Here is a 10,029-nt window from a genome sequence, read left to right on the forward strand (position 1 = left end):
ATCATCCAAGTCACAGCCTCTTAACTTGTTCACCAGTATGGGGTGGGATACTGTATTGAAGGCCTTCCTGAAATTTAAGTAAATGATGTCAACCCCTACTCCTGTGTTGAGGTGTTTTGTAACCTGGTTATAAAAAGAGACTAGGTTAGTCAGGCATGATCTACCTGCTATGAACCCGTGCTGGTTTCCCCTCGGCATAATTTTTCCTGCTGGGCTCTCACATATATAAGCCTTAATAATCTTTTCAAAGACTTTGCCAAGGATGGAGGTGAGACTGACTGGCCTATAGTTGCCTGGATCCTTCTTCTTCCCCTTCTTGAAAATAGGAACCACATTGGCCCTTTTCCAGTACTCCGGGATCTGGCCCGTGTGCCACAAGTGCTCAAATATTCTTGTCAGTGGCTGTGCAGTGACATCAGCCAGTGCCTCCAGTACCCTTGGATGGAGCTCATCTGGTCCTGCCGACTTAAACACATCCAGTCCTTCCAAGTGACTCTGTAACATCTCAGGGTCAACACTTGGTAGTCTGGCACCCAGCTGTTGCCTCTCTACAATCGCATTGTGAGACTTGTCTTGCTCCTTGTTTAGGAACACTGAGGCAAAGAACTCATTGAGGAGTTCAGCCTTGTCCCCCCTGTCTGTCACCAATTGCTTTTGCCCATTCAGTAGTGGTCCTATTCCACCCTGGGCCTTCCTTTTACTCCCTATATATCTGAAAAATATTTTTTTGTTATCTTTAACTTGAGATGTCATTGTCAGCCCCATGGTAACTTTGGCCTTTCTAACTGCCTCCCTACAACTGCGAGCTGAGGAGGTATACTCTTCTTTAGTAATTTCTCCCTGTTTCCACTACTTATATGCCCCCTTTTTTGCCCTTAGACTGCTCTGGATTTATTTGGTCAAAAATGTTCCTCAAGATAAAGATAGTTCATAAATAAGAGCTCAGACTCCTACCAATTGAGTTCAAAGATGTGCTCCTCCCAAATACCTCAGGAAGGACTATGTTCTAAGAAGGGGGCTTCTTTCCAAAGCTCACTTGTTGAAATGTAAATCATTCATAAGACTGGTCACAGAATAAACTACCAGCCGTGGGAACCAGTCATGAGTCCTGCTCAGGTCTTTAGGCAGACCCCTGGGAATTCATGCTGAAGATTTGGTTTCACTCTAATTTATATCACTTGTCAAAACTGTGGGTTTAATTCTTTTGCTATAAACCTTTTATGGATCTTATGATGCTGTCTGATTTAATCTGTTTGAAAGCAGATCTGGGTGCTTCTACACGTTCATTTAATGCAATATAATTACAGTGCATTAAGTTTAGTACCTGACAGGTGCTAAACTTAATGCATTGTAATCAGTGCTACTGATTTATAGTGATGTTAATGCGCATTAGCACAGGTTTTGCCCACTGTACTAACGTGCAGTAAAATTAGTCTTCTGTGCATTAAACGTATCATGTAGACATGCCCACAATGTATCAAACATATTACAAGCAAGGGGAATATAAAGCCACATTTCTTGACAGATGGTTGAATAGGTGCTATCTCTTAGAAAGGGAAAACTGAAAAGCAAATAAAATGGCATCAGCTCAATGACAGTCTTTAATCTGTAGCTTCCTTTTTGCATCATAAGTTGCATTCTCTTATTTAGAAGTTTAGACATGGACTAAAAAGTTTAGACATGAGATAACTAATGCATTGGCTGACAAGCCACCAATTCCCTGATGCAGTAATAAAGCAATTCATTAGATATTGTATTTATAACATGACCTGGTCGTGGGAAATATGAGCTAGTTCATTTTATTAAGCTTATCCATATTGCACAGAGCACATTTTGTTCTTAAAAACTGAACTGGAAACTGAACAGAACTGGAGCTCTGTATGTTCACTGGGAATAAATACACCAATGTAAGAGAGTTATTACGTGTGTTGGAAGAGGAATATTTTCTACTAAAAGTTCAGGTAAATGTGCATACAGCTGCATAGATGTGGGAGGATCCCTGTAGTGATGCAATCCCCAAGTGTATGTGTTGGGCCAAGATTAATTCCAAAATGTCTGAATAATAAATATTTGCCTCTGTTACTGTTCTCTGCAAACTTAAGTAGTTCTCTGCATTACTTAAGGCAGTTATCTGGCATCCCCACAAAAAAGAGAAGGAGGAAAAATAGGAAGTGGCATATGAGGAACTAATGGAATTATTTTTCCCATAGAAGGCTGCACTGTGTAATACAGTTTACATTAAAAATTGATTTATAAAGTGCTGTGGAATCCAAGTTATCCAAACAGTTTGGTTGCCTCCTGTTAAGTCAGGACATTCAGAAGTATATCAGGAGTTTTCAAGAGTTATTCTTAACTCTGCCAGAAGGAAGCTCCACAACTTAGAATTTAGGCCAGAATGCTCAAAGGGATCTGGCAATCACATGGGGACCAGAGCTCAGCTTCCATTTAAATGCTTTCCATAACTACCTGATTGCTTTATAATCTTGTCATTTGTGTCAAACTTACAGAGCATAGTAGCTTCACAGGGTGAAGCTGAATCCATATGGAGCTGTTTAGTTCAGATCAGGTTTTTTGCAGGAATTCAGCTTCATCAGTTTTGTACTCTATGGTTAGGGGACAGAAATTACACATAAACCAGTCAGTATAAGTGATCAGAAACTGGTTCAAATCTGTAACAAAACAGAAGTTCAGTGCACATAAACCACTTTCAAAATGGCCAAAGCTAGTTAAGATAAACCTGGATGGATGTAGTATCAGACTAAACTGATTTAGGATAAATCACATTATTGAACTTCTGTCCCAGATCTCCTCCACATTCATGTTAACTCAGTCCCTCAGCATCCCAGGATGCTTTGCACTTCCCCTTGCAGGATGGGTGGGCTAGCCTTGGCCCAAGCTGTCTGATCCAGGCTAGCAGGGAGGTGTGCTCTCGCACCACCTGGCTTCGGACCTGAGCTACTGCAGGCATGTGGCTGCATTTCTAGAATTAGAAGTGAATGTCTATTCACTTGCTTATTGGTTCAATGTACACAGCTTAGACTAGCCTACAAAGATTGAATTGATTCAGCCTCAGGCTTTTAGATTGTCTGTACTTAGCCCTTAGGACAACTTTGAATGTTCAGGGCACCTATATATGAGCAGTAAGGCTGCTCCATGCACTGTAACTATAGTGCATTAGAGCATACTCAGTTAATACAGTCTGCTGAAGTATGGTAATTATCACACTCCAGCAGACTCCAGCATCCCCATGCTTAAACAGAGTGGCAGGGCACTTTAACTAAAGCTTGTTCGACAAGCTTTAGTTAAAGCACCCCCACCACCATTTTAAGTGTGGAGACTCTGATACATGAGATGCTCTTGGAGCCACTCTAATTAAATCACCACATCTCCCACCCCCAACATGCACATACTTTTGGAGCACGTATATAAATTCATTCAGTCTTCCAAACTCACCTACCATGTCATTAGTAATGTTGTAGTACAGGAAACCCTTGGTATTTGCGGGTTCTGCATTTGTGGTTTCAGATATTCACAAACACCAAACCTGCATTTTAAATACACTTTAAACACTTACTGGAGCTCCTTGGGAGCTTTGCACTTGCTGCCACCGGGCTCCCACTGCCACCGCTGGGCTCCTGCTGCCATGCTCCCACTGTCACTGCTCCGCTCCCACCATCGCCGTGCCCCTCACCCCCGTAGCCGCCAGGGGCATTGTGTTCATGAATGCAGACTGCATTCATAAATGGAGTGCCCTATTCACAGATTTGGCCATTCGCAGGGATCATGGGAACGCATCCCTCGCCAATGGCGAGGGTCGCCTATATCTTGGCAAATAGGGATAATCTGGGCTCACTAAATTGGAATACTACTTTGTATTTCTATTTAATGGTATTTTTCATGTGAGGTTCTCAAGCATCTTACAGACATTTCTAAGCACCCATCATCTGTGAGAATTAAATAAACATTTCACTCACTTTACAATAAAGGGGTAAAAAAAGCCCAAAAGATTTGCCCCAAAAATCACACAGCTGGCCTTAGTGCTTATTCTGGGTGGGTGATCAGAGAAAGTGTTATTCCAGTATCATTGTGTGTTCATCTTCCTTAGTGAGTTTTCTATAGGTAATATCCAGGGATCCAGGTTTTCCATTCTCCACAGAAAAACAGGGTAAAACCTGGATTTTCTTATTTTAAAGAGAAAAACTTGGGAAACAGTGGGTTTCCCCTTGCAGGCTGGCAGAGTTCCATCCTGCAAGGGGCTGGGGGGAGTGGGAGAAGCGTGATCAGCAGGGGGTGCCATGTGCATGTGTGCATACACATGCACATGGCTGCCAGACAGCCTGGAGAACAGCTTCCCACAGGTAAGTCTGGTGGGGAGGCAGGGGAGATGGAGAATTGAGACCTCCATAGTGAGGGAGGGAGTTGGTTGGGGCTGGGGCTGCTGCCTGGCTGGGGCAGTGCATGGGGCTTGGGGTTTGGGGCCTGGGGCCAGAATACACAGCTGCAGGGTCCAGATGGGGAGCAGGATGAAGCTGTGGGTGGCATGTTGTGAGGGTGGAAGGAAGAAGGCTGGGCCCCTGCTGCTGTGTGCATTCCTGGGGCGGACATGGCAGGCACTTGCCACCCAGATTTTTGGGTGGAGCAATGGCAGGCTGCCCACTGTGGGGCCTTCACATCATAGTGGGTGGAACCCAGTGTGGCAGGGAAGAGTGGGGTGGGGAAGCTCAGTGCCTCCGCTGCAAGCCCCTCACTGCTGTAACAAGGTGCTTTCTGTCTGCCCAGCAGCAGTGAGCATGGCGGCATGGGGTTGTGCCTCGCTGCTGCTGGACAGGCAGGGGACACCTTCCCATGGTGGAACAGGGTTGCGGCAGTGCAGATGAGCTTCCCCACCTGGTCTTGTTCTGCCCTGCTGCTCTGAGTCCTGCCTGCTGGGCTGCAGAGGTCCTGGGAGGAGGACAGCAGGGTGGGGAGCCCCAAGCTCCCAGTGGGCAATCTGCTTTAGCCCCCTCCATGGGATCTGCTCTGGCTGTGCTACTCATGAGGGAGAGGGAGCCAGGCTCTGTGCTCCACTCCACCACAGCAGCCACCTTCCATGGGCAGTAGCTTGAGCTTGGGCACTGCTGCAAGCGGTAGGGGGCTGCAGACCTGGGTCCCTGGCTCCATAGCCCTGGCAGCTGGGGGGCCCCTCTGACAGGGCTGGAAGGGGTGAGGGACTGTGGGTGGAGAGTGAGGGGCAATGGAATGGGCAGGGCACTGGCATATCAGGGCTGCTCAGTACCACAAAGCGGTTGGGGGAGGGGGGACAGCCACAGCTGGTGAGTGAAGGGGGCAGGGAGACCTCTGATTTTCCATGATAACCCAAAATCAAAAGCCAAAATTTATAGAATTTATTTTATTATAGTGATTGATGCACTGGTAGACTTCCAAATTGTTTTAAATGTAAATATATCAATAAAATATTGTTTTCAACTGATTCCTATAGATAGATAGACAGACAAACAGACAGACATAGTGGCATTTCATTTTAATAATGGAAAAAGGTGGATTTGGGGGTTTTTGATCAGAGAATTTGTATTTTTTAAACAGAAAAAACCAGGATCCCTGGTACTATCCATTCTCTTAGATACTCACATGGTGTTATAAATAGAGAGCTTTAGTAACCTCTGGAAGTCATAAGGAATTTCTTAATTAAGCTGCTTTGTGTCCAACTCACTTACCTGCTTCCATTAAGATGTGCCAGGATGGGCACATCTATATATGTGCTTTAATGTGCAGTAGCCTATTTTACAGCACGTTAAAGTTTCACGTAAAAAAAGTGCAATTTCACTACTGTGCAGTAAAATAGGCTACTGTGCTTTAAGCATCACTTAAAAACCATGTGCATTCATTACTATGCATTAAGGCAGCCTAATGCACATTTTTTTATTACCTCACATTGGAAGTACTAAATTTAATGTGCATTAGAAAAAGCACCTTAATGCATGTGTAGATGCACCTGACTTAAAATATTATGGGTCAGACTCTAATCTCCACAATACAGATACAAATCAATTGATTTTAACTATAGAGACCAAAATTGGACTTTTTTTTCTTTGAGTTTTTGTAACTAGTAAATAATACAATATTTCAAATATTATCACTTTTCCCCTTTGAATTAAATTGGCATAATTAAGGAAACACTGGAGGATTTTTATGGAGCAGTGGCAACTTTGACAGATGTTAAAGGGGGTGCTTTTTGAAAAGAAGATAGCATTTTATTCTTATAATTACCCTAATTTCACAGTGCTATTGATTATTTTTGTAGACTGACATAGTTAATAGTGTAGTAATGTTAGTAGTATAGATAACTATTTAAAACACTAATGGTAGCTTAAAGATTTTGTTAAACAGGCTTTAAGTACTGTTGCATGCTGGAGTGACTGGGTGCAAAACAGTGAAATGACTTTAAAGGACTTTTTGTGTGCTTTTGCAAATGAGGAAATTTAACTAAGTTATTTTGAGAAGTTGAGTAACTCAGCTACTCTGTGTTGCTCATCGCTTTCTCCTCTAGATGATACTTGTCATCCTGATTTTTCTTTGCTTTCCTTCAGTATGTAACTTCCTCCCCATATTTGTTTTGTCTATCTGATTATCAAATGGACATAAAGGTTGTAGTTTTACAGCTGCCTGATGCTAGAGCTGCTCATATTTTTAACTTTTTATTCTGTTTGTGGGCATGGTGACAAGACAGCTTAGATGTCTTTCTTTGGTTCCAGAGGCAAAATTTCAAGCCATGGTCCAGGCCCATGCTGACAATAACTACCTGTTGACCTGACTGTAAACAGGTACCTTGTCATTGAACAAAAGAGTCAGAAGTGGCTAGATGGACATGAGCATTAACCATACCATTCCTTTTAGCGCCGTTGGCTGTAGAATCTGCCACGGCTTACTGATGGTGGTCCTGTGGGATTTCTAGACTCAGGTAAACTATGACTGACTGATTCTGTTCAGATCAGTGACGCACCTTCACAACCAAGACTTCTGAATAACCAGTAATCTACAGAGAATAACCTTGTAGACTCACAGTTAATATGATCATCAGTTACTTTTTAGATAACTAACCTCTGGTGGTAATTAAGTGTCTGTAGCCCAGATTCACTGACAACTTTCTGCGTGCATTCATGAGTCCAAAGGAGGCTTTTGCCCAGATTTGTTCCACTTTCAAGCCTGAGATTGATTTTTAATGTATTCCCAAACCTGTTTCTCCCTCATAGACCTTAAAAGGTCTTAGCAGGAGCTATCTCCATAGCAAGATTTAGGAAGCTAGCTGAGGACTCCTCCAAACAGGAGTTTTGCAAACCTCCTACAACTGGATGAAGGGGTAACATATATCTTCGGAAAATTGCTGGCAGTTGTCCACTCCTACATAAGGGGTCCAGAGAGTGGATACCTAGCTGTGGACAGGATTACAGCATGATTTGAAAGTCTTTCTCCTGTCTTGCTTTTTTGGTTTCCTGAAAGAAACTTTAGGAATGAAAATCTCCCCATCACTATCTCCTGCACTCTTCTGATTGAGACTCATTGCAGTTGACAGCATTTTGAAACTTAGCCAGTATGAGGACACAATAAAAGGAAAGGCTAATGCATCACAAGATATACTTGATGCACTCATGGTATCAATTGTAGGTCAGTTTTATTTACAAATGATAATGCTTTACAATAGACTAATAAATGCTCTGTAGTAACTCTGGAGAAAAAAATAAATGTCTAATAACATGGTACTGTTAGTGTGATATTGTAGTTACATTGGTCCAGGAATTATGCAAAAGCCTAATGAAGAATGTCTTGCATTTAAAACTTTTTCTAACTTATTTCAAACAAGCAGTTAGGTCCAATAAAAGATATCACCCCCCAAAAAATTCTTGCATCCCTAATAAAAGACTTCACTTGCATCCCCCAAAAAGACTTCACTACAACATATGCTATTAAAATTTTGCTGATAGCTGGGGAAAGACCAATGACTTTTAGCATAAATTATGATATGTGATGTAGTGAAGCATGGTTTAAAGAGGTGAAATTGTAATAAAGCATAAATCCAATTTTTCCATAACATTTACCTAAAGTTCTGTGTGTTATGTATAATTTCAGTATGGGTTGTATATTCTGCCATATTGTGTTTGTACACTAAAGGGTGACAAGAGCACTAAATGCTTCTTTGATAAATGCTTTCTGGAATTTGTGCTTGTCTTGCTGTTTATATGGTATATTGCACGTACAAGTACAGACATATGGTATTAATAACTCCAGAGTGGAGTTTTTGGCAAGCATGTTAAAATATCCTTTTTAAAGAACAATGAGTTTCTTTTTGGTGCAGAACTGAAGATGCTGATGTATCTATTTTGTAATTCAACAAATACAGACATGGAGGCATGTGCACATGTGCTCGCATATATGAGTACATGTTTACATATATATAATATGAGGAATTACTCTACAAGACTCAGTCCAACATCTATTCAAGTCAAAAGAAGGATTCCCTTTGATTTCACTACGTTTTGGATGAGGTCCTACATGGAAGTTTACAGAAATGTTTCCCTTAAGATTTCCTTAAGAATAATGAATGAAATCCTGGCTGTAGTGACACCAGTGGCAAAATTCCCACTGACTTCAAAAGGATCAGAATTTCCTCCCTTGTGTACATATGTTCATCTTGACACATCAAGATGTTATCATGCCTGGACAACTATTCCTCATGTAATTCCAAACAGAGCCACATCTATATTTACATAGTGACTCTGTTAGTGAATCAAGCACAATGTGCATATGCTGTACTAGTATATTTGAGGAAATTTAATACATAAATATTGTTTTTATTGTTTTCTCTCTGAACAGAAGTTGAGGATCTTGAAATTCTAAGCTAGAGCAACACACAGATATTGGCACATCACTCCTGCTTTAGGTGCCTTTGTCAAAAGTGTAGGTCCTCATTACCCCTTCACTCTCCTTCAACTGTTGCCTAATTCTGGAGGCAGCTGTGTTTTCTTCATCTAAGACCTGACAGTACTAAGTAACAGGCACCAATTTTATGCTGAACCCTTGACAAGATTCACAAATATTGTCCTGGTTTTTCACCTGTGATGTACAATATGGTGGTGATGTTGCCTCTTCCCATTTTACCAGTCAGTCAAGGGGTTAGACCACTTGCCTGGGATATGGAAGGTATGAAGTTAAAATCTTTCCTGTGCCTTAGGGAACTCCAACTTTCATATCTTACCAAACAGGACAGCATCCTAACTACCACACTAGGGTCATAGGAGAGTGGGACTTTCTCAGTCTCTTGTGTCAGAACACTTCTACATTGTACAGTGCCAAAATTTTAGATGCCTAATTTATTTCTTGCTGCATATGGCACTTTGGTATCTAACTTTTAGGTCGTAGACTCTACTAGGAAGCAAGAGACACTAACAGCACAGTAGACAAATTCTACTGCACATTAGCACATTGCGGCAAAAGCCGTATTAATGCGCAGAATAAGTCTACTATGCATTAGCATCACTTAAAAGATGTGCACCAATTATTGCTCATTAAGTTAGTACTAGGCCTTTGTGAAGTGGTTAGTATTCACTTTGGATTCGGCCAATTCAGGGGACAGTGAATCAATTTGGTGATTCAAATCACTGTCCTGAATCGATTCGGCTGCATTTCTGAATTGGCCCCACCCCACACCCGCTCTTAATGGCTGCCCCACCCATTCTCCCAGCTCCTGGCTCTTTTTTCTTTTTTTTTAAAGCTTCTATTCACTGCCTTCTGCCAGGCAGGAGAGCGATCCCTGCTGCCCCCCATTGCCCCATGCTGCATGGGAGGCTCTGCCACAAGCCCCCCACCCACTGTCCCAGCTCCCTCCATGGCTGTCCCTTCCAGCCCAGCTCCCAGCCCTTTAAAAAAAAAAATTCCCAACTCACTGGCTGCTGCCAGGCAAAGGGGTGATCGCCACTGCCCCAAACTGCGTGGGGGGCTCTGCCATGAACCCCTAGAAGCCATAAGACTGTTGCA

At 42.3% G+C, this 10,029-nt stretch overlaps 1 protein-coding gene across 1 annotated transcript in view; it reads left to right on the top strand.

Moving 5' to 3' along the window:
* LAPTM4B (lysosomal protein transmembrane 4 beta) overlaps nt 1-10,029 on the top strand; it is a 122,295-nt gene that overhangs the window by 108,969 nt on the left and 3,297 nt on the right. The window lies entirely within an intron of this gene.

The sequence above is a fragment of the Gavialis gangeticus genome, unplaced genomic scaffold (assembly GCF_001723915.1).
Source record: "Gavialis gangeticus isolate Ggan-Ray unplaced genomic scaffold, GavGan_comp1, whole genome shotgun sequence".
Lineage (NCBI taxonomy): Eukaryota > Metazoa > Chordata > Crocodylia > Gavialidae > Gavialis > Gavialis gangeticus.